The following is a 20804-nucleotide window of genomic DNA, read 5'->3' on the forward strand; positions in this document are numbered from 1 at the left end:
TCCTGATTCCTGGCCCTGGCCTGACCCAGCTCTGGCTGTTGCAGCTAATTGTGAAGGAAATTAGTGGATGGAATATTTATCCCCCTTCTACCCCTACCTCAACACTCTGCCTTTAAGTAAATCTGTTTTTAAAAGTATAATGTTGGCACTATTATAATTTTCACTTTTCAAAAAAGTTAACTTGTACACAAAGAACTTCATTAACTTTTCCCAAACCGAATATGTGCAGCACCAGGATTTGAATCAAGAAATAATTCCAGAGTTTATGTTCTTTACCAAACACGCAGGTCTGATTTAGCTCTGTGAATTATGAAGAGCTAGGGTTTAGGGAGATTCCTGGAGGATTCAGTGCCACTCGGGGTCAAAGTGGTTGTCTAATGTGATACTCAGACTAGAGTAGCTCCACCTGCTCAGTCCTCTCCAGATGAAATCATGGAAGAGTGAGAGAGACAGTTCTGGGACCCAGGAATAAAATATGTTTCATACTTGAACTGAATTGGCCTAGATATTTGAAAAGAAAATAGATTCTATTAATTGAAGTATTTTGTGGACACTCTGCATGGCACAGGTGAATTTGAAATGTATATTGGATATAATCTGGGTTGACTTCTGATCTAGTTTTGCAAATAACTGCACGTAGTATCCCTTGCCATTCTACTTTTTTTAAAAAAAGAAAGATTTATTTATTTCAAGGGCAGAGTTACAGGGAGCAGGGGCGGGAGGGGGATGGAGTAGGGAAGGGACAGAGAGAGAGAGAGAGAGAGATCTTCCATTCCCTGGTTAACTCCACCGGTGGCCCCAATGGCCAGGGCTGACCCAAGATGAAGCCAAGAACTTTAACTGGGTCTCCGACGGGGATGGCAGGGGTCCAGGCACTTGGACCACCTTCCACTGCTTTTCCCAGGCCATTAGCTGGGAGCTGGATTAAACGTGGAGCCAGGACATGAGCCGATGCCTGTATGGGATGTCGTCATCACAGGTGGAGCCTTTACCCACTGTACTACAATGTCAGCCCCACCATTCTGCTTTTTTCTTCAGAAGGGTGTAAATAATGGAATTAACAAAATAACTTAATGGTCAGCTATCTACACGACTATTTTTTTTGAGTTTTTGTTCCGCATAGTGGAAATATTTTTTCTTCTTCCCAGTGTGTTAATTCTTCTTACCTGTGAAAGATTAAGTCAATATTACAAAAAATAATATTTCCAGGCAGTGAACTGAAGTGTGAAAGTTACATTTGCTAGCCAAAAACAGCATTGGTCATTATGTCACAAATAAGCTATGTGTATGCATGAGCAATACATAAAAACTAATTCAATTTGTTCTAACATCATAAGACATTTTAAGGAAATGTTAGAGACTTTTAACTCATTTCTATTCATTGAAAAATTTCACTGAACCACCTGTGCCTCTGTGCTTTCTTCCAGTCTGTGGTCTTTTTTGTAGGAAAAAATTCTAAAAATAGCTATGACATTCTTTTTCAAATCAAATGCCTTCTTCAAAGAAGTTGCCATAATAAAAATAGGAAGTAGGACAGATGGTACATAGCTGTAAATTAAAGTTTACATTGACGTAGATGCCACATGCAATCTTCAATTATTTATTAATATAAAAATGAGGACTGCTTATGTAAGTATGAGTCCTGTTAGTTGGTCTCTTTCATCTCTACCCATCTGAATTTCTAAATTTTCCTGAACCTTGCTATGTGTTATTTTTGTCTTCCTGCTTTTAATATGATGTGCAGTTCCCATGAACATTGAAAAGCTGTCATTCAGCTTAAATGTATATATTTCTGAGCCCTGCACAAACGATGCCTGTAACTGAGAAGAATGGGTGTGAATGTGACAGAACCAGGAAATTTTCTATGTGCATGTGGTGCCTGTACTGACTTCCATCAGAGCAGCTCTAAATACTTTGTTGCCCACATCTGATTCCTTCACTGTTTCCTCTCTCTGATAATAATACCTAACTCTAGCACAGAGATCATCTCTCGTTTTCATGGGTAAACTTAACTTTTTATACAATATTTGTTGAACAGATTAATGTCTTTTTCTGGTCATTACCTAACTATTCATACATCCATTTAAAACTTGGTGTCCCTAAGAGAGATATAAATATAGGCATCTAATAATCAGATAATGTAACATTTTGGGGAACCCAGGGTATAATAATATCTGAACTAAATAGTTAAGGGAAGTACAAAGGAAATATAAGACACGGTCTCTTTCTTTAAGGTACTTCTAGATTAATAGAAGGAGAGAATAAATGCATACATACACACATGCGATATGTTATCAAAAGAATGAGTGCAGTCCTTTATACATACAAAGGCATGTAAATACAGTCATTTTAATTAAGTAGGCAATATTTGTATAACACATTATCCCTGAAATATTTTAAATTCTACCTATAGTTTTACCAATATTTAGTAAACTTTTAGCTAAACTTCAGTGTTAACCTACAACATAACAGATAATCCACAACAAAAATACCTTAATATATATTTCAAATACAAATACTAATCATGTGGAGAATATCAGATTGTTACTCTTGTATTTACTGTGATAACTTGGATAATGCAATCTGACCTGAATTCTAGACTTGCTCTTCCTCATCCCGAGAGATTTTGACTTTTCTGCTCTGCTTTGTTCTGTTTTTTAGCTCTTCTCTTAACACATACACACTTACCCCTCCCACACTCCTCTCTTACCTAACTTTATTGGATCTTATCCTTTCCTTTTAGCTGTTTGAAGTATCAGATAAAAGTCCTATGTGTGGGCACATATCAGTTTCAACATTTAGGTATCCAGAAACAATGTTTTCATTGGATGATCCAGGAGGGTGCTATTCAGCGATTGTATTATTTAGCTTTTCATTACTATAAAAAATACATGAGGCAGGCTACTTTATAAGGGAAAAAGGTTTATTTGGTTTCATGATTCTGGAGGTACAAGGTCAAAACAACATGGCACAGGCTTTTACGTGCCTACGCTGTATCATATTTGTGAAGCATATGTGTATCTCTGTGTTATAGCTCTTCCCCTTAACCATATAAAACCACCAGGATTCAATCATTGGGGTTCTACCATAATGACCTAATCTAATCTAGTAACTTTCCAAAGTCCCATGTCTAACCACCATAATTGGATTACATTTTTACCCTCTTAATGCCATTAACATTAAGACTTTGAGGATTAAACTGCATGAGTTCAAGGGGCATACCACATCAGGACTAATTTTCAGATAGCAATCTGGTGGAGAAACACCTCAAATGCCACTTAAAAAGAGGTTGTTTTCTCATCCTCTAGGGAGAGTTGCCTATCTGCATTCAAGAGTGGGTATGATTGATTAGATACCAGAAGACCAACAGTCTGGAATGATACTGCACAGCTTTATAAATAGGAACATCCACTTACTTGATGGATGAGAGCCGTGCTCACAGCAGGCACCATTCACATTCTGGCTGAGGCTCTTCTGCCTGATCACATCCTGACAGAGAGTCTGAGTAATCATTTTAATAGGCGATTTTGCTGACAAGGAACACACTCTCAATTATCCATAAGATGTCTGTCATCATCCTTGCTTTTTGGTAGCTGAGACAAGGTTCAGATCACAAAGACTGCTATGTCATAGAGCCTTAAGCTTGGAACTCACTTTACCAATTACACCGTGGACCTCATAGTCCATGTGGGCCGACTTCTACAACCTCTCCTTGGGCACTAGTGATCTACCAAGTAGAGACCAGGATGCACCGCAAGAAGTATTTCAGCTCAGTTAAAGTAGAGCCTAATGAATAGTCTTCTCTATGGAATGTGATTTGTGGTTGTGAGAGGACAGCTTGCTTTCTTGGTCGGGATAAACATTAATAAATTGCTGTTCACAACCTTTTTGGATTTACATGTCATGTGGAATTTATGATCACATGATTTAATTTGTTCATCAAATTTAAAGATACCTATTATATATGTTTCTGTTTCATGTGGATTTCTGGATGTATTATTTGTGTTTTCTATTATTACATTTGAATTACAAAATTATTGGTTTGAATGAACTTACTGTTTTGGTACTTAGATAAATCTTAATAACCATATACATGTCTTTTAGAATTAATAAAATACTAGCTTTTATTACTGCTTTTTGGTTTTCCTTAAGACAAATGAAAAGAAAGGAAAATTTATAACCATGGTGGGCACCTATGTACTTTAGTGTATTTCATCTTTAACTCAAACTTGTGAGAGATTATGTTCTAAGAGAGTCTTGCCAAGGTTAAGTAATTTTCCCAGTTACAAAGGATCAAACCATTATTTGAAACCAGGACTTTCCAACTCACCTTTTTCCATAGAGTGTTTCTTCTCTAGGTGCTTTCTTGGTAGTTAATATCCCTGCTGTGGCCAGAATTTTGAGAAATCTCTGTTCAACAATTCTTTCAGTGAGATGAATGATAGCTCCTACTTCTATATCCTATTTCAAAACAAAAGTAGGGAAAAAAGAACCTAACTCTGCACCTTGTCTGTAACTCCATTTCTTTCTTTCTTTTTCTGGCAAAGCAGCTTGAAGGAGTCAGCAACATCTCTACTACTTCACTCCCCACTCACTGCCCCACAAGCACTGTAACTTGCTTCTGCTCTCCCCACTCCACTTTTTAAGATCACTGAACACCTCTCAGTTCTCAGAACTCACAGTATGCTTTTCTGCTCATAAATTATTTGTCTTTTGAAAATTCATAGTGCTTCTGTGAAACACTTTCCTTCTTGTCCCTCTAGCTGTTTTCTGTCCTGGTTTTCTTCTACCTGACACTCCCTCTGGCCACCACTCATCACCAGGCTCCTTCACTGTCTCTTCCTGTTTACCTGCTGCTTGCATGTCAGAGACTCCTTAGAGTTATCTGACATTTTTATTTTATTTTTAGATTTATTTGAAAGAAAGAGAGACAGAGAGAGAGAAAGAGATACAGATGTTGTCCATCCCCTGGTTCACTCATCACATGACTGCAATGGCTGGGACTGGGCAGACAGAAGCCAGAAGCCGGGAGCCTTCTCCGGGTCTCCCATGTGGGTGCAGGAACCAAAGCACTTGAACCATCTTCTGCTGCTTTCCCAGGTACGTTAGCAAGGAGCTGGATCTGAAGTGGAACGGCTAGGACTTGAACTGGTGCCCATATGGGATGCTGGCTTTGCAGGTGGCAGCTTAACACGTTACACCACAATGGTGACCCATATGCTGTTTTTCCTTCTCCACTTCTCTTTCCACTCAATGTTTTTTCCCTGAAAAGTCTTAAGCCATTTACTTGGAGAGTATTTAGGTTAGATTAGGTTATCTAGTCTTCTCTAAATATTTGGGAAATCTAAATGTGCCTGTAATTCCAGGTTTTCATTTGAAACTGTGTATTGTTTCCCAAAGTGTGTTTCAAGACACTAGGATCTCTACTTGCCAACTTCTCTATACACCCTTTCCAGACCTCAAATGTTTGATCTGTAATTGGTGGTAGAGTCCTCTTTTATTTTATGTATTATAATTATCTATTTGTCCATCTGTCTGTTTTGTGGTTGACTAGTCATGAAAAAGCTTATTTTCAATGCTTATAATAATTTCTTCCATTTTAGCATGGTTTCTGGCCTAAAATAGGGGCTCAGTAAATGTCTATTCAATAAATAACTAAGACTGAAGATGGCCTTTACAGACTCAGTTCAATCATTCTGCAATGACTAGAACCATAATAATGAAATCCACCTTTATGATTCAATTTTCTGTTCTATATAGATATTCACACAAATAATCCATCTCAGTTTTGTGATCCATATGTGTAACCTGAGTTCCTAAGATAAAAATATAGGCCACTTTTCTTGACTACTTTAGGCAAGTCACTGAAGAACGCTCCCTAGTTTTTGGCAGAAATTGGTCTCAAATTCTATCTCAATGTAGATTTATAGAATCTTAGTTTTGACTGTGGTGACTCAATATAGTGACTAGATAGTCAGAAAATATTGAGTAACTCAATATTGAGTGAGCAAGGCATTGTTTTAAACACAATGAGTGATTAAATTAGGAGAAAATGATAATAATCACCAAAAATATTTTTTAAATCAAGGATATAAGCTATCAATGAATTCAAACTACAGGAGAATAGTAATAGTGAATAGCAGATGTTTAGCCTGGTGCTTAAGATAATGCTTAAGACTCATGTGACAACTAACTGACCACCTAAAAGGAAACCTGTTGAAGTGAAACTGACACTATGAGAAGCAATGACTTGATCAGCCCTTGTCCTGACTGTTGAGGAACAGCTTACTATTTTATTCTTTTCTGTATTTTCTTTTTCTACTTAATACCATTGGTTGGAATCTTTACTTAACACAGAATTATCTTAGGTGTTTACATCCAATTGAAAACTTATACCTGTTAAAAATAATAGTGGGAATAAGCAAGGAAGGAGATGTACAGTTCAGCACATTTTCCCTTGGACTTACTCCTAAGGGTAAAGCTAAAAACTTGCCGTGATACTCTAAATCCCATTAAGTTGACAGGTACCAATGCCATCTTACCTAGTTAAAGTGATCAGTTTAAGTTCATAACTGATCATAAAGATAGGATTGTCAAAGGGATACACAAATAAGACCAAGTGTCTGCAAATAATAATAGATAGAATTAAAAAAAGAGAATGACCCAACATGCGAAGCAGTCCATACAGCAGACTCAAAGAATGACAAATGCCCTAAACAGAATCAGAATCATCCCTTAAGGCATTCAGATCTGGCTAAAAATCCCATGAAAGCATTTCCGGCATGGAAATGTTGCAAAAAATGAGCTACATGAAAGATCTCTGTGAGTGAGATCCCGGTGGAAAGAAGGGACCATCAAAGAAGGAGGTACCTTTCTCTGAAGGGACGAGAGAACCTCCACTTTGATTATGGCCTTGTCTAAATAATATTGGAGTTTGTGGACTCAAGAGGCTTCCACAGCCTTGGCAGCTCATGACAAGAGCTTCTGGTGCTCACTGACATCATAAATAAGAATTTCAGTTAAATCAACATCAGGAGTCATGGTGCACTTGCTCCCCATGTAGGACTCTGTCCTTAATGTGTTGTACTATGAGAATTAACAGTAAAAATTATCTTCAAACAATACTTTATACTTTGTGTGTATGTGTGGGTGCAAACTGGTTGAAATATTTACTTACTATAGAGTTGATCTTCTATATATAAAGATAATTAAAAGTGAATCTTGATGAAGAATGGGATGGGAGAGGGATTAGGAGGTGGGATGGTTTGGGGGTGGGAGGGCAGGTATGGGGGATCAGAGCAACATGTATTCTGCTTAAATTAAAGCAAGAACAAACATTAAGTTTATGGTGAAGCTTGTGTGGAAAAATGGCAAAATAATTCATGCTTTTCCAAAAGTTTATGTGGACAATGTCCCCAAAGAAATCTGCAGTTTATAACCGAACAACTTCTTTGAAGAAGAAATAAGATGATGCTGAAGAGGAAACCCAGAGTAGCAGGCTATCCACACCAATTTGTTAAAAAAATTTGTTTATGCCCTAATTGAAGAAGGCGTGGGGACAGTGCTGTGGCATAGTAGGTTGAGCCTCTGTCTTTGGCACTGGTATTCCATATGGGTGTCAGTTCAAGTCCTGGCTGCTCCTCTTCCAATACAGCTCTCTGCTTACAGCCTTGGAAAGCAGTGGATGATGGCTCAAGTGCTTGGGCTCTTGCACTCCTGTGTGGAGACTCAGAGGAAGCTCATTGCTCCTGTCTTCAGATTAGCCCAGCTCCAGCCATTGTGGCCATTTGGGTAGTGAACCATTAAATGGAAGACTCTCCGTCTGTCTCTCCTCCCCTCTGTCTGTGACTCTACATCTCAAATAAATAAAATCTTTAGAAAAAGGCTGATAATTAACAGCAGAAACAGTAGCCAACACCATGGACATATCAGTTGTTTTAGTTTATACAATTATGAATGAGAAACTGAAGTTGAGCAAACTGTCTGCTCAATAGGTACCCAAATTGTTGTGCCAAGATTAACTGAAAATAAGAAATTTTAGTGGAGATTTTAAATAAGTGGGGTCAAGATCTTGAAACATTTCTTCAACTAATTATAATAAAGATGAAACATGGATTTACCAGTACAATCTTGGAGACAAAGCACAATCAAAGCAATGAATACCAAGAGATAGAAGTGGTCCAGTCAAAGTAAAAATGGACCAGTCGAGCACAGATCATGGCAACAATTTTTAGCGGGATGCCCAAGGCATCTTGCTTATTGATTTTCTGAATGGCCAGAAAATGATAGCATCTGTTTATTATATGATTATTTGAGAAAGTTAATCAAAGTGACAGCAGATATATGAGTAAGAAACTTCACCAGAAATTACTTCTATACCACAACAATGCTCCTGCTCATTTCTATCATCAAAAAATTTTTTCGCAAGATTTTTAATGGGCAGTCTTTAAGGCATCCACCTTATACTCCTGATTTCACTCCCTTTGACTTTTTTTTCTAAGCTTTTTTAAAAAAATGTTAAGGCTGGCGCGGCGGCTCGATAGGCTAATCCTCTGCCTGCAGCGCCAGCACACCGGGTTCTAGTCGCGGTCAGGACACCAGATTCTATCCCGGTCACTCCTCTTCCTGTCCAGCTCTCTGCTATGGCCCGGGAGTGCAGTGGAGGATGTCCCAAGTGCTTGGGCCCTGCACCCCATGGGAGACCAGGATAAGTACCTGGCTCCTGCCTTCAGATCAGCGCGGTGTGCCGGCCGCAGCGCACCGGCCACAGCAGCCATTGAGGGGTGAACCAACGGAAAAAGGAAGACCTTTCTCTCTGCCTCTCTCACTGTCTACTCTGCCTGTCAAAAACATGTTTAAAAGGAACCCAGTTTTTCTTCAGTTAATAGTGTGAAAATATATTTCATTGACTTAGTTAAACTTCCAGGATAGGGATGGATTAAATGACTGGCATCATTACTTATAAGTGTCTTGACCTTGATGGAGTTTATGTTGAGAAATAAAGTGTACATTTTTAAATATTAATTTTTTAACTTCATTTTCCATGGACTTTTAAGAAGCCCCCTTGTATAGAGGATATTTAGGGCAGTGAAACTACTCTATGAAACTGTAATGGTGAATACATGCCATTACATATTTGTCCAAATCAATAAAATCTACAACACAATATATGAACCCAAATGTAAATTAAACTTGTGTAAGTTGTGTTGAAGAAGTACTTGAGGAGTTAAAGGAATAATTTCTTTTATCTTGTCCAAGATGATAGCTTTGTTTTAGTACTTCTGGTACTGGAATAATTTATATACTTCTGAAAGAAAGCAGAAGCCATTGTCTGGGTGACAATGAAGTAGTTTAGCCAGTTCTAACAGTGTACCACTCTAGAGTGTATGTGTTGAAGGAGAAATTGTAAATATCTGTGCCTTCCATGCTCAATTTTGTTGTGAACCTAAAGTTGTTCTAAGAAACAGCCTACTTTAAAATTGTGTGTGTTCGGCCGGCGCCGTGGCTCAATAGGCTAATCCTCCACCTTGCGGCGCCGGCACACCGGGTTCTAGTCCCGGTCGGGGCGCTGGATTCTGTCCCGGTTGCCCCTCTTCCAGGCCAGCTCTCTGCTATGGCCAGGGAGTGCAGTGGAGGATGGCCCAGGTGCTTGGGCCCTGCACCCCATGGGAGACCAGGAGAAGCACCTGGATCCTGGCTCCTGCCATCGGATCAGCGCGGTGCGCCGGCTGCAGCGGCGGCCATTGGAGGGTGAACCAACGGCAAGGGAAGACCTTTCTCTCTCTGTCTCTCTCACTGTCCACTCTGCCTGTCAAAAAAAAAAAAAAAAAATTGTGTGTGTGTGTGTGTGTGTGTGTGTGTGTGTAAGAGAGAGAGAGAGAGAGAGAGAGACACCATCCATCCATACTGTGCTTTAATCTCAGAGAGGGACTGTACTATTTTACAAGAATATAAATAATACAAAAGGATAAAATTAGTTGATTGAATGAAATGTAGTCATTGCCTAAAACAGTTGCTAAGGAAAGGCCATAAATTTGACTCTAAATGTACTGAGCCATCAGAGAAAGAGGAAACAACTAGTTATAAGGATTATGTTGTCTGTAAGATCAAAGCTAGTTAGCTCTCTGGACAAAGCAGTCTTTCTTAATCCTGAGATCTGAGAGACAGTTCTCTTGAGTCTCTGTAAAAGTCTATGAGGGGGCTGGCGCTGTGGCGCAGTGGGTTAACGCCCTGGGCTGAAGTGCCAGCATCCCATATGGGCGCTGCAGGACCTGGCTGCTCCATTTCCGATCCAGCTCTCTGCTATGGCCTGGGAAAGCAGTAGAAGATGGCCCAAGTCCTTGGGCCCCTGCACCCACATGGGAGACCTGGAAGAAGCTCCTGGCTCCTGGCTTCGGATAGGTGCAACTCTGGCTATTGCAGCTAATTGGGGAGTGAACCATAGGATGGAAGACCTCTGTCTGTCTCTATGCCTCTCCTTCTCTCTCTGTGTAACTGTGACTTTGAAATAAAATAAATTAATCTTTAAAAAAAGTGTATAAGTAACCGAGGGATGGTACTGTCATTATTATATTCCTGGAATATGTATAACAGTGGGTTCTGTTTGGCTGTTCATTATTGTGACCTTCAATTTAGGTCCAGCAAAACCAAAGTATAATTCAGTAAAGTCAATTCAATAAGATACAAAATAAGGGAGTCCATGGCTCACTTGGTTAATCCTCCACCTGCAATGCCGGCATCCCATATGGGCACCGGGTTCTAGTCCCAGTTGCTCCTCTTCCAGTCCAGCTCTCTGCTGTGGCCCGGGAAGCCAGTGAAGGATGGCCCAAGTGCTTGGGCCTCTGTGCCCACGTGGGAGACCAGGAGGAAGCTCCTGGCTCCTGGCTTCGGATTGGCATAGTTCTGGCTGTAGCAGCCATTTGGGGGGTGGACCAACAGAAGGAAGACCTTTCTCTCTGTCTCTCTCTCTCTATCACTGTCTAACTCTGTCAAATAAAAAAAATTACAAAAAAAAAAAAAATAAGGGAGTCCAAGTACACAGCTGTCAAATACAATGATTTGCAACTAAAGAGTGAAACTTATGCTGAATTGCCTTTCTTATATATTGACGAATGAAATGAGGAAATGCAGTTATAATAGGAATTTACACAGAAGAAGAACTTAAGAAATAAAAGGGTTAGCTTCATTCACCTTGTGTAAGAAGATAGCTTTTTTTAGTATTTCTGACACTGGAATAATTTATACTTTCCTGAAAGCAAGCAGAAGCCATTGAGATTATTTATAAGGATACTCTCCATAATGGGGAGCTTGCCACAGGCATCGAACTCCAAAGGCCCTGTATTTAACAACTGTTCTACCACTATTTGCTGACAACTTTGGCTGCCAATAATGTGACTCTTTGGAGGGAGCCGTGATAGGCATATTCAGTCTCTGCTTGTCCTAAACTAGAAGAACTGGAGAGGCCAGGAGTTCTGGAAATCTTTTTACTACTGGTGGTTGCTATGCTGTTGAATGACTGCCATTAGCAACTTGCATGGTCTGTTTTTCAGTTTCCAAAGCCTGTAGTCACCACCAGTATAAATCAGCCAACTAGTGAGGGACAAATGGTTTATTTTTTTTCTATTGGAATGTCAAAGTTATAGGACATAAAAAGGAGAAGGAAGGAGAGTGGGAGGGAGAAAGTGGGAAGGAAGAAGTAAATATCATTATGTTCTCAGAATTGTATCTGCAATCACCATGCATACTTTATTGAATTATCACAGTTATGGAGCCTCTATTAGTAGAAAATGCAAATCCCTATAACTGACAATACATTTTCTCAGGAGAATGCTCTTGTTGATTAGTCAGTCAGCCAAGCACACTGCTAAATGTACAGTATGTACCAGCTGACGACTCAAAATACACCATGAAAGCAGCTTTCTGAGGTATAGTTGAATGTGTTAAATGTACTGAGACATTTGATGGTCTTGACAAGACGGAAGCTCTTGCAAGAAAAAAAAAAAAAGCAAAACACCAAGACAGAGTATTTACCAAAAAAACAACTGCTAACTTCCTGAAAGTTATTTTGGTGACCATCAAGGATTTATTACCCATAGTGTCTCCACTAGCCATTTTAAGAATTAAGCTCCTAGTATGGAAAGCCAGTGTATAAAAACAATTAATTGCCATCAAAGATGTCTTGGGAGCTTTGCAAATGCTTTTTCTTTTTTTTTATTTTTTGACAGGCAGAGTGGACAGTGAGAGAGAGAGAGACAGAGAGAAAGGTCTTCCTTTGCCGTTGGTTCACCCTCCAATGGCCGCTGCGGCCGGCGTGCTGCGGCCGGCGCACCGCGCTGATCCGATGGTAGGAGCCAGGTACTTATCCTGGTCTCCCATGGGGTGCAGGGCCCAAGCACTTGGGCCATCCTCCACTGCACTCCCTGGCCACAGCAGAGAGCTGGCCTGGAAGAGGGGCAACCGGGACAGAATCCGGTGCCCCGACCGGGACTAGAACCCGGTGTGCCGGCGCCGCTAGGCGGAGGATTAGCCTAGTGAGCTGCGGCGCCGGCCTGCAAATGCTTTTTCATTATAAATTTTTTTACACCACTGCTGTGGACTAGGCACCATAAATATTATAAGTATCAAGTCGTATCCTTTTTCTTCAAAAGATTCACTCAGGAGTAGGTGCTAAGCCTAGCAATTAAGATGCTGCTTAAGATGCCTGTAACCCACACCAGACTGCCTGAATTCAATTCCCACCTCTGGCTACTATTTCCAGCTTCCTGCCAATGGGTTTCCAGATCCTGGCTCTAGTCAGCTCTTTGGGGAGTGAACCAGCAGATGGGAGCTCTCTGTGTCTGTCTTCCTTCTGCTTCTTAAATAAAAACAAGAATAATTCAAAGTTTCATAGTACAAATAAGACAAGTCTATAGATAACCATACTATAACATAGAACATGAGTCAACAGATGATAATCATAGCAAAAATAATATAGATAAAATACTCTGGTCACTTAAAGCTTAGTTTCAGATGCATTTCTGCTCATTCTGGATCCAAAAAGCCATTACATGGACTGCATAAGGACTTCTTTACTATTGATGAAAGCAAGCAGCGATGGGGAAGTCTGGAAATACATGTAGGGAACCTACTGTGGCATAGTAGTTTGAGCCTCTGTCTGTGGCACTGGTATTCCATATGGGTGCCAGTTCTACTCCCAGCTGCTCCAGTTACGATCCAGCTCTCTGCTATGGCCTGGGAAAGCAGTGGAAGATGGCCCAAGTGCTTGGGCCCCTGCACCCATGTGCCGGAAGGAAGCTCCCGGCTCCTGGCTTCGGATTGACCCAGCTCCGGCTGTTGCAGCCATCTGCGGAGTGAACCAGCTTATGGAAGACCTCTCTCTCTCTCTCTCTGTGCCTATGCCTCTTTCTTTCCTTGCCTTTCAAATAAATAAATTAAAAAATAAAAAAAAAGACACTGATAGGTAAATGAGACGGATAACACTCCTTTTTTATTTAAAGAGATTTATTTATTTACTTGAGAGAGAGAGAGAGAGAGAGAGAGATAGAGAGATAGAGAGATCCTCCATCTGCTTATTCACTCCCAAAATGATAGCAATGACCAAGGTTGAACCATGATGAAACCAGGAGCCAGGAGCTTCATCTGGGTCTCCCAGGTGGGTGCAGGGGCCCAAGGACTTGGGCCATCTTCCCCTGCTTTTCCCAGGCCATTAGCAGGTAGCCAAGACATGAACTGGCACCCATATGAAACACCAGCATCGCAGGTGGTGGCTTTACCCACAGTGCCACAACACCAGCCCCCCCACTGCAACTTTTTAGGTAAGCAAATAGAGGATCTAGGAAGACTGACTTATCTGATGTTACATAGCTTGAGAGTTGCACCAGGCTGGACTCTTAATAGTGATCTCCTAATGCCAAACCCCAGAATTTCTCCAGTACTTCATGTACATAAAGCTACCATTCAGCAAATTCTTACAGATGCCTACTCTGTGCCAGGCACTGTTCTGGACCTTAGGGGCATGGCAAGTGATCTAACCAGAGTTCTTCCTTCCAGGAAGGGATAACATAATAAAAAAATAAGCAAATGAATATTGTCAATTGGTGCTAAATACTATACAAAGAGGTAAGGAAGATAGAAAGCTGAAGGGTATAGGTGGGAAGGCAGGTGGGGATGGTGCTGTTTCAAATGAGGCTGGTTACAACAGGACTCTCATATAGGGTGATGCTTGGGCAGAGATGTAAAGGAAATAGGAAAATGGCTTGGGGGAAATGTCTAGCAGATGTGGTGGCCAAGTTTTATAAAACCTTGTTTATAATACTTTGCTTCTGCTAGAGGATGTGCTTTGGCATACTTATTAGATATTTTTGGCCTCTTGAAAAAAATCACCTATGATATTATCACATTAGTAATTATTATGACGTGTTCTCAGTTTGGTGGGAGTAAAATCTGCTAGACTACAGTAAATCTAATTATGTTATCCTAAAATGTGTTAAGATTCGGTACAAAATATCCTTGTTACACATAGAAGGGTGAGTACATTTGGCCTTAAAACTTGGTGGAATAGCAGATGGAGTTTCAGGATATTACAGACTAAAAATAGCCAGTTTTATGGCCAAGATTGTATCCTCCATTAGACTTCATTCTGTAATTTAACTGGATTTTGAAAAGTATAAAATGTACCTCAAAAATTTGTAATTTATTTGTCTAAAAACATAGCAAAACATGTAACATACAAGTCAAATACTAACAAGTGGCATATAGTTAGATTGGCTTCATGGGAAATTAGACTCTTGGTTATTCTATTTAAGCACCTAGAGTCTGCATATGCTCTGTTTAGCATTTCTTTGTTAGTTTGCCCAGTATCAAGCCATTATATGTCTTATATTGCAACCTTGAATTTCCATAGTAGATGGAGCTACCCAGTGATACTGTGCAGTTTCTTTGGTGTTAAAATATTTTACCTTCTCCTTCACTCTTTTCTCAATCCTGGTGCAAGAGAGCAAAGATCTCTGGGGGAGATTAAAATAATCTCCCTGTGGATTCAAATATAACCCTCTCACCTTGTCCCATTAGTTATTATTCTGCTGCTTTCATAAATTAACACAATTTTAATGGCTTACACACACACCGATTATCGTAGTGTTCCCCAGTCAGAAGTCTAAAACGAGTCTTAGAATGCTAAAGGCAAAATGGCACAGGGCTGTTTTCCTTTTGGAAACCCCAGGGAGAATTTGTTTTCTTGCTTTTCCAGATTCAGAGGCAGCTAACATTCTTTTGTGGCTCCTTCTTCTATCTTCAAAGCACATCGCTCCAACATCTGCTTCTGTTGTGAAATATCTTTTTATTCACTTTGACACTCTTGCTTTCCTCCTATAAAGTGTTTGTGGTTACATGCGATTTGTGGTTCATGCGGAAAATATAGGATAATTTAATTTAATCACATCCACAGAGTCTCTTTTGCCATGGAAGGTAACATATTTACAGATTCTGAGGATTAGAATGTGGAAATATTTGGGGAAAATATTCTTTATATTCCTCCTCTGCACAATGTTATTTTGTAATAGGTTTTCTAAGGATTTCAATGTATATACAATATATTTGAGAACCATTGCCTCAGTTGGCAAGTAAAAATCTATGTAATTTAAAAATTTTTCTTGTCTGTTAATGCAAGAGATCATAATAATGATACCAATCACAACAACTTGAGACTAATAATGGGAATATTAATACTTAGTGATTCTTATGAATGGAGCACTAACCAGTTTACTTTTATGAACTTCTTTAATGCTTACAGCAAACCTATGATTATAGGCATTGCTCTGATGCCAGAATGGATGAAATGTTACATGAGTTTTTTGCAGTCCCCAAACCAGTCTAGGTTAGGACACCAACAAGTAACTCTGTATTAGCCATTACTACAATATCTTTATCTCAGGATTTCAGCCAGAATTCTGAGGCCAGTTAATAACACTTTCACTCTGATACTCACTTCCTTTACCCAACTCAAAGCCCAGGCCCTTAGGATCATCTTCTTAGTCCAGTTATGTTTGGTACTATCTGGCCCATCCTTACACTCCTGCCCTGTCTTCTAAGCTTTTCTATCATGGCTGTCAGAATCCCTATTCCATTATAAACTACTACATTCTCTTAATACAACCTGTAACCAATACAACCTGTGTGCCATTGATGACAGAGACATACTCTAAGTTTGTTCTCCATTGTCATTTCAAAATTATTTCTTCTTTACTCTTAGCGAAAGGCTCTCTGATCTTATGATTTGTTATCATCCTTCTTTTCCCAAATAGTGTTGCTTAGTGGACTTCTGACACTTCTTCACATTTATTGTGAACTTCTGATTCAGGGTCTTTTCCTCTAAACTCAGTCCCACCATCTTCCTGGATACCTTTCATATCTTTTTTTTATTTTTTTTATTTTATTTATTTATTTTTTTTGACAGGCAGAGTGAACAGTGAGAGAGAGAGAGAGACAGAGAGAAAGGTCTTCCTTTGCCGTTGGTTCACCCTCCAATGGCCGCCGCGGCCAGCGCGCTGCGGCTGGCGTACCGCGCTGATCCGATGGCAGGAGCCAGGTACTTATCCTGGTCTCCCATGGGGTGCAGGGCCCAAGTACTTGGGCCATCCTCCACTGCACTCCCTGGCTACAGCAGAGAGCTGGCCTGGAAGAGGAGCAACCGGGACAGAATCCGGTGCCCCGACCGGGACTAGAACCCAGTGTGCCGGCGCCGCAAGGCGGAGGATTAGCCTAGTGAGCCACGGCACCGGCCACCTTTCATATCTTGTTGGTAATTCATTTAACCCATAATATTAGAGTTCTCTAATCTCAATTTTATGAACTTCTCCTGCATTTTCTCTAAGAAGTCTTTGTTGTGATTATCAACTATATTATCACTTATAATTGTTCCATTTCTATGATCTTAAATTTCATTAACCCACTCTGAACCACAACCTAATAGTAGTTCACTCTTATTTTCAATATACCTTTGACAGTATTAATTAGTTCATGTCCTCTCACTTTCCCTCAGGTTGTCAATACTGTTTAAGTTTCACCATCTTCCCATTCAGGCTATATCACATGGTCTGCCATAAAATTACTGCCTTGCTCTTTTATTTTTAAATTTTTTTTAAAAAGATTTTATTTGAAAGGCAGAGTTAAAGAGAGAGGGAGAGATAGAGATCTTCCATCCTCTGATTTCACTGATCAAATCGCCACAATGGCCACGCCGAAGCCAGGAATCTGGAGCTTCATCTGGGTCTCCTACATGGGTTCAGGGGCCTGAGCACTTGGGCCATCCTTAACTACTTTCCCAGGCACACTAGCAGAGAGCTGAATCAGAAGTGGAGCAGCCAGTCTCAAACCATATGGGTTCCAGTGTTACAGACAGTGGGTTAACCCATTATTCCACAACACTGGCTCTGCTGCCTTGCTTGTTCACTGAATCACTTGCTTCTTTGTCATGTAATCAGGTTCATTCTGCAAACCCCTATGCAGAAAATGAGGCTTCTTATCTCTGCAAGAGCTGTAGAAAAGTTCAAAACTCTGTAGACTGGAGTAAATGTAAATTCGTATTTTTAAAAGCTCATCAAGATTTTTGATGTGCATTTTTGTTTTGTGAAATAACGATATTTATTTAGTACACAGATTTGGAAGTTTAGAGTCCATGACTGGGCAGCTCCTTTGGTTTGGCTTTTTGGTGAGGGTAGTGGATGGCATCACATCATGGCAGGAACACACCTAGGAGCAGGTGGTCACATTTCATGGAACAGAGAAATGAATGAGACTTTAAATGCTAACCAGTAGCCTTTTCTGTATCTAGACAGATCTCTCTTCTATTCTTCAGGTTTTTGATGACCCACCAAATTCCCATCTCCAATTTTATTTAGGTTCAATATTGTAGTTCTTAATAATGTGGGCTCTGAATCAGACATGGATTTAATTCTTAGCACTTTCACTTTCTGAAGATGTGACTAAGCAAATTACTTAACCTTTCTAAGCTGTTGTGTTGTCATACATAAATGGAGTTTATAATAGTAGCATTATTGTGTCATACACATTCACATTCAGTGGGAAAATCCATGAGTAGTAGTAACATGGGCCTGACAAAGAATAAATACTAAGTACATGTTAGTTACTGTTATTATTCATGGGAGGAACTGAGGCAAAGTTGAATTCTTTCGATTTCCTCCTTCAGAAACACTACTGATTCATCTTTAGCTGAACCCATTTCCTTATTACTTGCTGCTACAATGAAAGCTGAGCCCTGTTTGTTATCTAAAGCAAATCGTACTGCATCAGATATCACAGGTATCTGCTATATCTTCGTGTTCTCTTTCTTTACTGTCTTGATTATATTTTCAGTCTTTAAACATGTTTAAGCCTCTCCCATCTTTAAAATACTCAGTTACCATGCTATATCTAGCTACCCTACTTTCACAGCCAAAAATATATTGTTTTTTGAAAGGGAAATACAGATTAGATATCTCCACATGCTCAGAGCCATGAGAGAGCAGAGTGGAAACATCATGAGCTAAAACAAAGTTCCCTGTCATTTTACTTGATTTCATTGCCAAGTTTCACACTATTGATAATTTTTTCTTTGAAAGTAGTTCTTGAAGCTCTCTGCTTCTATAATATTACAATTTTCTTTCTACTTCTGCCTCTTTTATTCTTCCAAGCTTTCTCTCTAAGTATTCCTTGGGGTATGTCTCCGCTCTTTTCATCATATACAGTGTCTCTGGTTGGCCTCATTGATAGCCACTGATGTGCCTAACACTAAAGCTTATGATTTCCAAATCTCTGTCCCTGATGTAACACTCTACCAAACCTTGTAAATCTGGAAGGGCATACCTGCAATAACTATAATTCAGCATAAAATGTGTCAAACACTACCAGGAAGATTCAGCAAAAATAACACAGTGCTATATGCAAGCCAAAGAAATTGAAGCTTGCATTTCTGGTGAGTTCAAGCAGAGGGAAAGATTTGTGTGGAACATTTGAAATTATCAAATCCTCAAAGTTTGGTACTGGTAAAAATTGGAAATATTTTGTGTCTAGGAACATGAGAAAAGAAAAATAATAGAAAGTTTAGGGACTGGTGTGTAGTCTTGTTTACCTATAATTTAGCTTATATGAGGAGATAAAATTGAATATTTATATGGGGGCTAGATCTTGCAGTATAGTATTTCCTAGTTGGTTGTTAGTGGGTATCCAGGAGTTGCAATGGTATGTTGGGTGGTTCTGTTATTGAAGTAGAAATGTATCTGGCTTCAATTTCCTGGTTTTTTTAAATAAAAAATCAAAAATATTTCACTTCAGTAAAATAAAGCCATTTTGAAATTTTTGAACATATGTAGTTTGTACATGTATGTCAGTTAGTGGAAGTCAGATTAGTATGTAACGATCTCAGTTTTTGTTTTAATATTTTTTCTATTTTTATTTGATTCATACTCAGGTATTGATTGAAGTCAGAAATCTTAAAATATATTGATGTTAAAATGCAACAAGGTAACAAGGGATGATAAAATAAAATTTAGAAAGTGTCATAAAGGTCATAACGATTTATCTTTTACATTCATTTGATCAAAATTCTTGGAGACCAGTTTATCTGTAGCAAAATAGAGGGAAACAAAAAAAAATGGTGATTATTGTAATTAATTTGGCCTCATATATTCAAAATAAGACTAGCATAACACCTACAATATGTTATTTTTAGAGTAGAACTTGTAATTAGCAACCTGAACCATTTTCTCGTAGCTAATTATTTAAATATAAAACACAAAGATCCGGGGGCTCCAAGATGGCAGAATAGGAAGGGAGCTCACTGATAGTTCAGGAAAAGATAGTTTAATAAAAGTAGAGATAGTGAAGTCTCAGGGAAGAGTTAGGGAAAAAACTGCAGAGGGAACTCTTCTGGAATTAGAGGGATATGGTGGATCTACATGGAGGACATGGGCACCCATGGCTCAGGAACCCAGCTGGTCCTCTGCACCAGTGCTAGAAAGAGAGGTGAGGTGAAACCACAGTAGCCCGAGACACTAACAGAAAAGCAGCAGGAAGAGCCTAGAGGGAACGAGGCTTGAATCCCAGCGGGGGAAAGTATACCAACCTAACTAGAGGAGAGAAAAAAAAAAAAGGGACAGTACGGACACGATTCTCTCTCTCCACACACCTTACAAAGGTGAGCAAGACAATAGAGCAGGCGCCATTTTGGACATACATAACAGCTGCGCGAGCTCCGGGCTGCACCCGCCCTCAGCCAAGCAGAAAAACTTGACTCTGATTGGGAGTAATAACAGGAGACTAAGACCTAGTGAATGTGTGGAACTTATGAACCGGGACTGTGAAAAAAAAAAAATGGAGGATGTGTGGGAGAACACATGGTGTGGCTGAGACATGAGTAATCTCCGTGTGAAACACCACAAACTCGGTAGCCTTGGCTACCCAGTGAGAGACATTGCAGGGGTGTTGGGCATTGCTTAAAACCTCCATTACGGCCGGCACCGTGGCTCACTAGGCTAATCCTCTGCCTTGCGGTGCCGGCACACCAGGTTCTAGTCCCGGTCGGGGTGCTGGATTCTGTCCCGGTTGCCCCTCTTCCAGGCCAGCTCTCTGCTGTGTCCAGGGAGTGCAGTGGAGGATGGCCCAAGTCCTTGGGCCCTGCACCCCATGGGAGACCAGGATAAGTACCTGGCTCCTGCCATCGGATCAGCGCAGTGCGCCGGCCGCAGTGGCCATTGGAGGGTGAACCAACGGCAAAGGAAGACCTTTCTCTCTGTCTCTCTCTCTCTCTC

At 40.0% G+C, this 20804-nt stretch overlaps 1 protein-coding gene across 15 annotated transcripts in view; it reads right to left on the reverse strand.

Moving 5' to 3' along the window:
• LOC100338257 (WD repeat-containing protein 64) overlaps positions 1–20804 on the reverse strand; it is a 193177-nt gene that overhangs the window by 2622 nt on the left and 169751 nt on the right. For all 15 annotated transcript variants that reach the window (XR_007909967.2, XR_007909966.2, XR_011381523.1 and 12 more), the window contains one exon: positions 4331–4461. The gene's annotated coding sequence lies outside the window, so the exon portion shown is untranslated. The remainder of the gene's footprint in view (positions 1–4330; positions 4462–20804) is intronic.

The sequence above is a fragment of the Oryctolagus cuniculus genome, chromosome 13, assembly GCF_964237555.1.
Source record: "Oryctolagus cuniculus chromosome 13, mOryCun1.1, whole genome shotgun sequence".
In the NCBI taxonomy this organism is placed as follows: domain Eukaryota; kingdom Metazoa; phylum Chordata; class Mammalia; order Lagomorpha; family Leporidae; genus Oryctolagus; species Oryctolagus cuniculus.